Raw genomic sequence first — 7,999 nt, 5'->3', positions numbered from 1 at the left:
TATATATAATATTAAAAGAAATTTGTAATTTAACGCCTTGAAATTGGGCCTCTCTCTCTTTAAGAAACTCCAGCTCTTTCTGAAACTCCGCCTTCAGCAAGTCATCACAACATGGCTCCTCTATTAACTTTTTAACAATGTTTTTACCAGTGTTTCACTGAGAAGCAGCTCCTATAACGAGCTCAGCTGATGTGCAGTTCCACCAGGTGTTTGCTAATTGCTTTTGGCTAGTCTGAAGGAACTGAATGGGGAAGTCACAGTGGTAAGCTGCTCTGTGAGGTGGAAGCTTGGAAACTGAGCTCAGAGGAGGAGCTGTGCCTTGAAGGCGGAGCTATGTCCATCCAGGTGTTTTGCACAGTTGAATGGTTGCCATAGGAGAATAAAAGATTTCTCAAATTTGCATGAAAAAATCAAGGCACCACTCCAGGTATGTTTTTGATGAGGGAATAACATTATAACATGATAAACCCCCCCCACCCCCAAAAGTCCCTTTAAAGAAAAGGATACATTTATTTTTTGAGGGGGAGGGTTGGAAACGTACGGTGCACATTTGTTTTCATCCCTTTGTGCTCCTAAAGGCCCCAAAATATATGAAACTTGGTGAGATCCAGATGTTTTGGGAAAGCCTCTGCATCTTGATGGAGAACACTGCCATCACAAACTACAGGCAAAACATATCAGAAAATTAGCACCGCGCATCTGATTGCACATGGACAGGCCTGAGTACAAACACCACTCGTTTTATGCTTCAGATTCACCTTAGTGTTATTTCCTCTCCTTCAAACTCTGCTCAGGTTTACATAACGATGATGAGTAATCTGAAAGTCATTCATCCTCACGCTGATATTCTCACATCCGCTGAAGCACAGAAAATCTGCTATGTTTGGCTGAGTCATTCACGCACAATCACAAGTAATCAGCCTTCCGTTCTTGTGATCTGTCTTGGTGCACTGTAGGTACATCCCGTGGAAAAGCACCCCCACTTTGTAAAGCGCACTCAGACTACAGGATCAGTTCTGCAGCTCCCAACAGACTGCTCTCCGCATTTATATTCTGCCCCACCATTAGTCTAACTTAACTCCACTTTATCCGGGTAAGACACTGATGAATAAATTTGCCGCCTCGCCTTTGGTTTGTGTTTGTGTTTCCCAGCAGAGGAAGATCCACCGTCTACATGAAACAACAACTATAGGAGAGTTTTGCAATCCTCCGACCTGAGCGCACATCTGTCAGAATGGATTGCTGTGTGACATTCAGAATAATTCAGCTCTCAGACTTATTCATGAGCTCACAATCGATTTCTCCACATACACATCTATCCATCCACGCATGCATTTTTCTATACCAACCACAAGTGTATATGCAAATTTGCTGAGCAATCAGGACCTAACCTGAGTCGGAGGCGGTGATGAAAACATGCAAATGTACAAAAGTATTCAGAACTTAAACGTGTGTAGACAGTTTGAGGCTACTCCTGACCTCCTCTCTCCAGGCTGGCACATCTTCTCCCTCAGGTCTGCGCCACCAGTAGCTTATTAAGAAACAGAGAACCCCTCGCCCTCTGCACCGACATCCGGTCTGACCTCTCCAATCTGTCGCTGCACCCTTGAACAACACAGTGATTAGCTGTGATCACTTTCTGAAGTCACCTTGTGCCTGTTACTTCCAAAGTTTCTTTACCTAGTAAGTAAGGAATTAAGTATGTAGCCACCATCCTGGTTAGATACATTGCGATGGGGTTGAAGTAATCCCTTTCACACTGCACTTTGTCAAACAATCCAAAGCAACTGAAAAACCTGTTCTCTTCCTTGCTTTTGGTGGCGCTGCACTGAGAACTACTGAAAGAAATCCCTAGAGCTAGAGATGCGGATTTGTTTTGGTTGGATTTACCCAGAATTCCCTGCGCTATAGTCTGCTTCCTGCTTCTAGAGCGTTCTCTGGTCTGTTTCACATTCACCAGAGCCACACCACAGTTCACTTCAACTGAAACAACACCTAGGTTTTAGGGGTACCAGAGTGCAATTGCACATTCACAGGGAGGGGACATCAGCCCTGTTTAGTCCGCTAGAAAGTCCAATTTGTTTGGAGAGGATTGAATGCCCAATCAAACTCGGAAGCAAACTTTTTTTTTTTACACCTAAAAACCTAGTTCTTGGTTTGATTGAAGTGGTGCGGTGCGGTTCGAATCCATATGTGAATGCAAGCAGACCGGAGACCGCTACAAAACCGCTAAAATCTCACGCTACTCTATTTTTGTTTACATTTTATGAAAAAGAAAGTTACGTTCAGTGTCTTCTTCATGTTGTGTCCTGTAGTTCTTGGTACAGCGCCACCACAGGCGAGAGGGTGAAGGGGTTGTTCAAAGGGTTTAGTTCAATTGACGGTCACACCCAAGTCCATAACTAAATTTAAGTGGACAAATGACCCCAACAAGGATGGCTCTATCTTGACAAACTATGGATAGAAAGTTTTAGTTTTCTTGCAACATTTGCCTGTTTATGGAAACAGTTGTGTCTATTTGATGTAAAAAAAAAAGAAAAAGGAAATTGCAAAGCATTAAGAGGGCCTCCTAATTAACTAACTCATGTTTGGTTCTTTCAAAGTTATGTCTGCAGTGAAAATATATCTAATCTTCACTAATGGTCTGTCACAATCAAGTGACTCAGGATTTAAAGCCGCAACATCGCATTCATCACCTTTTGCTTCCAGCTAATATTTGCAACTTTAAGGCTCACTGGATATTATCCCACTAAAACGACCATTAGTAAACACAGCAACTCCTCTGCGTTGCTTCTGCTGCTCACAGGCAATCAGGACATGATGGGGTGGCTGCCATTTCTGCTTACTGCTGTTCTAATGCCGGCGTAAGCCTCTGCAGCCATCACCTCCGCTGATTCCCATTAGAACAAATCTATTTGGCTTGCATTACAAACCCATTCAATCAGACAAGCCGACTTGCTCTTTCATTTAAGCCAGAAGGGCTGAGTGTGTATCCAGCCGCTGTCTTTTCAATAAGCAAACGGGCTATTGCACCCGAGTCTCAACATCAGGCTCATTTTCTCTCCTGAGCCTAAAGAAAATGTTTCTGTGCAATTGTTTACTCTCTATTTGTATTTATAACCCGCGTCGAAATAGAATATGGCGCTGGATGATGTCTTTGGAAGCTGGAAATATGCAAATGTCACGGGGCAGAGAGGAGTGATTTTCATGTTTAACGGGAGACAGGTGGAGATGCAGGCAGCCATTCGGCCTGTCGATCGTTATGGCAGAATGACCTCTCCTGGCGCTCTGAGTGGGAGGCTCACCTCCCCCCTTTATGCCTCCATCAAGCGTCATTACGTGCAAGGACCAGTGACTGCGCTAAACCACTCGCAGAAGCCCGCGTGCGCGCGCAGCTCCACGGCGGACGGTTAGGATGAAGCTAGCAGCAGCTCGGTGTTGTGAGGCTATCACTCGGCACTCGCCACGTCTAATGAAAACGAGCCGAACCTGGAGTCCAGGGCTTTCCGTATTACCGGTGTGTACGTTCTTAGTGGATTTATTATACTTTTATTTCATGCCGCTCTGCTTTTTTCACAAGGTGTGCGGATGAAATTTAGAGAGCAAACGAAATAAAGCTCGGTCGATGAGGCCGCTGAATGACACGTGACGAACTGGAACGAGCAGGAATTAGTTGTGAAGAGATACGTGTGAAAAGAGGAGAGAAGGAAGGTTTTAAAAAAGTATCGCTAAATGATTTTCAAGCAAGAAATTTCAGACTTAACTTTCCAGAGTTCTGTGTTAGAACATCTAAAATAAAATGAAGGAGAAGGAAAAAAATCCTAATGTGGAATTATTATTGAAGACATTTCTTGAGTGGGCAGGCTTTACGAGTCGGATATAAAAACGAAACACATAATGAAAGAAGGGAGGTAGGGCACAGAAGGAATCAAGGAAGGTAAGCAGATAGGAGACAGAAGGACAGAAGAGAGGGAGGGCAAACAGAAGGAAGAAAGGAACGAATTAAGGTCTCAAGGAAGGAAGGAAGGGAGGTCGGTGGTAATGAACAGACCAGGAAAGGAAGAATGGAAGGACACAGGGAGGGAGGCAGAAGACACGGAAATAAAAAAAAAAACAAATGAAGGAATGAGTTACTGATGCAAGGAAGGAAGGGAGGCAGGAAACAAAATAAATTAATGTAGGAAGGAAAGGAGGTGGGACATGGAAGGAAGCTAGAAATAAAGGATAATAAAGGAACGGAAGAAAGGGAGGTCACAAGGGATATGGAACAAATAAGAAAGGAATGAATTAGGGATTCACAAAAGGAAAGAAGGTAGTGAACGGAAGAAAATAAAGGAAGTAGGCATACGTCACAGAAGGAAGGAAAGGAAAAATATAAGAAGGGAGGCAGAAGACAAAGAAAAATGCAGAAGAAACAAACAGAATTCATTAGAATTCAAAGACCGAAGGAAGGAGGCCATAAGGAAAGGGAGGTAGGACTCTGAAGGAAGGATAAAAGAAGGAAGACTCAAGATAATGTCTATTGAAGAGATTCGTGTCATACAGGCTTTCCACAGCAGTCTGGGAAATAAGAATTAGGATTTTTTTGTTTTTCCTCTCGTCAGTCCATTTTTGGTTTTGAAAACTTAAACTCATGTTGGGTTAATCAACTGACTGCTGAACGAATCTGTTTTATTTTTCACCCAAAACTGGGTTAGCAAAATGACTATAATAACTTGTTTTTATTGCAGCAGTTTTAGCGCCTTAAAATATCGCAGTAATATATAAGATTATTTCTAACTGAGTTAGGTAGAAAATGAGTGTTTGTCCACCGTTATCTAACAGGATTTCTAATCTCTCTTACATGACACAGTTTTAATCGAATGTCAGGAACAAAATCAAAAGATCCGGCTGAAAAAGAAAAACGGCAAACACACTGATTATGTTGGGCATAGTTTAGTCCAGGGATGAATGAGTGAACAGTATGAGGAAGAGGTTAGGTCTGTTTTGACAGCAGTATTTTTTAGCCCCAGGGTTTTTGGGTCCAGACAGATTTAAATAGACCACATTTTATAGAGATGTTTTCTCAAGTCCTTATTCTTCTGCCTCATCTACACCATCAGATTGCTTTTAAGACTTTCATCCCAACCTGGCGGCTGAACGAGGGTTTCTATCTAAATTAACGCCAGACATTTTGGATCTGATCAATTCATCTTTATCGAGTGTTTGCGTAACACATACCTTTAGGGTCAGCGTAATTAAACCTTTAACTTAGAAACCCAGCAGTCTCGGCTTGTTGGAAATCGATAACTAATTTGAAAAAGACTCGGACAAAACACGTCCCTAATCAACAACACGACCATAAACGGCGCCGACGTGTCTGGACCCGGCGTGCTCTTCCTGCTGGAGATCGCACCATGAATGTTTCCAACAATACTGAACTCGGAAACCTCGACACTTCAAATCAGGGCGTTGATTTTACACACAGTGGAGCAGTTTAGTCCAAAATTATTCACACCCTTGATAGATTTAAAATAATTTTTATCCAACCATGTTGTTCCCTGAATGAAATGACACAATATACAAGAAGTATTATTGTTTTTTTTTAAAAGTTACTCACACTTGAACTGTTCCAAGTTTAAAAGTACTAATATTCTTCTTACAAATCAAACAACCTTGATAATCTCACTACAAGGAAGAAAATAGGTCTTATAGTTGCTGACAGCTCATTCGTTTTGGACGTTTGAAAGGTCTCCGTACCATAACCCTGATCATTAAGCTGATTTTTTCTAGTCAACCATTTCTTCATGTTCTCTAAAATTTGCACAATGTGGAACATTTCATGTTTTCTATGTCTTTGTACTATTGCCACTGGAACTGGGAAACTTTTATATAAAATGATATTGACTATTTGTTAACTACAAATTTTTCCACTGGTTCAGACATGCTATGTTACATAAAATATAAGTTAAATATAGAAATTAATGTTTTGCTTAAATCTAGGGCATATCAGCTGCAATTCCATTTGCCCTAAATTTGCGCAAATTGAAATTACAAAAATATATTTTCTTAATGGAAACATTGCAATTTAAAAAAAAATGTTACATGGACTAAATATAAAGTTCAAACAAACTGAACTCCACCAGAGCTCTCACAGTCTCACACAGTTCATAAAAAGTTGTGTCATTCAAACATGTTGAATCCATAGCTTCTCTGTAAAATCGCCAACTATAATTTCTCCAAAACACAGCATATGCAGCCGCTCCAAGGTATAAGCTTGTTGCTCCGATGCTTGGATAAGACATCTCTCAATGGCTGAATTATGAATATTATCTCTGCTTACTTCCAACAATGCCATGATTTAAAATGATTTATGGTGTGAACAAACTTATTCACGCATGATTTTAATTATTTTATTTAATGGAAACAGTACAATTGTGAAATTGTGTTGTTGCTTTTTTTTGACATTAGCAGAATATCAACAAGGACTTGCGCACAAGTTTAAAGTTTATTTTAGCTCTCCAAATTCCACAAGTATTAATATTTCTGGACCTCAATGTGGGTATTTATTCAGAAACATTAACAACTGGGATCTGCAGTCTCACTTTAGTGTCTTATAGCTGAGTTTCTGTGCACTAAATATATCCATCCAGTAAAGTTCAAAGAAATCTTCAATTAAAAGAAGAGTCAAAATGAGGTTTTTCTGTCCCACCGCCATGATGAGAATGCCTGTTTGTGACAGCCAGGTCAAACCCGCGTCGCTTTCAAAGTGCAGCAGAACCGATTTGAGTGGCATACAAAACCGCCTCTTTAGACAGCATCACCAATTATCTGCCAGCATCAATTATCATGTTTTCCTGCTGCTTTTGCCGCAGTCACCTTCACCTGTTTGAAGTTTGCTCGCCTTGTTGCATTCCCAGATTTCAGTGCCTCCCGTGTGGTTCAGGTTGGGGTGAAAGGAGATGGCAGGGAGGGTGAGGGGGAGGGGGAGGAGGGGGCGGAGAGTGGAAGGTCTGGGGTTGAGACACTTATTACTTCATTGGGATTCTCGCAGGATTCAATCACACTGTCGAGCTTGGACAGGAGGCCCGTCTTCCCAAAGCGGTGGGTGAATTACACATCGAGTTGCAGGCAGAGTTTTGAACACGGCTTCCTGACAAGTACAGCTTGACGTACTCATGGAGCCGCTGCCGGCGTCACGGTCTGCTGTCGGCAGCCTCGCGTGCATGCTGATGCTCAACAGATGACAGCGGAGCAACGGCGAAGCAGGTGTTTTCATATGTAGCTCACACGCCCTCAGCCTCATTCAAGGAACTGTTTCTTGTTAATTATGCAACAGAATTCACACCACTTGAACTTTTTCACACTTTGTCACTTTGCAGCTGCACATTTGGAGTTACTTTATTTGGAGCCTAGGTGGCAGACCGACTGAAAGGAGTTAGTATGAAAAGTAAAAACAATTCCAAGATTCCAAGAAAAATCTGAAGAAAACACATTTACGTTTGTGTTGGTTTTGTAAAAAAAAAAATAAAAAAAAAAAATGAAGTACTTCTGCAAGCCAACACAGTCAGCCTTTGACAAAGCTTTCCTACAGTCAGTTACCTCTCCTCTGATTATTGCTGTACATCCATTGCATCAAACTCCCTCAGCCCCCGACCCTGCCGGATCCGCTCCCTAGATGGCGCTGTGTCCACCAGGCAGCAGAAAGCCCGATCTGCTATTTATCATGCAGTTATGGCAGCCCGCAAAAAAAAAAAAAAAAAAAAAAAACTTTTGTCAGAGGAACTGAAGATTTAAAGCCCAGATTAGCGCATTCATATCTCTGCAGTTAATTAGGAGCAAGGCGCTAACTGAAAGCTGAACGCTGGAGTGGAAGAATAGGAGGTGAGCCCCTCGCAGAGACGCACAAAAAGAAAGAAGCGCATTGTTGTGTATGATACACTAGGTCAAATAAAATAATATTCAAGCAGATAACTGGAGATAGCACATGGCAACGTTTATTCAGGAACGGGGAACTTCA

This window comes from Poecilia reticulata, linkage group LG21 (assembly GCF_000633615.1).
Source record: "Poecilia reticulata strain Guanapo linkage group LG21, Guppy_female_1.0+MT, whole genome shotgun sequence".
In the NCBI taxonomy this organism is placed as follows: Eukaryota; Metazoa; Chordata; class Actinopteri; order Cyprinodontiformes; family Poeciliidae; genus Poecilia; species Poecilia reticulata.
This window is presented reverse-complemented; position numbering follows the sequence as displayed.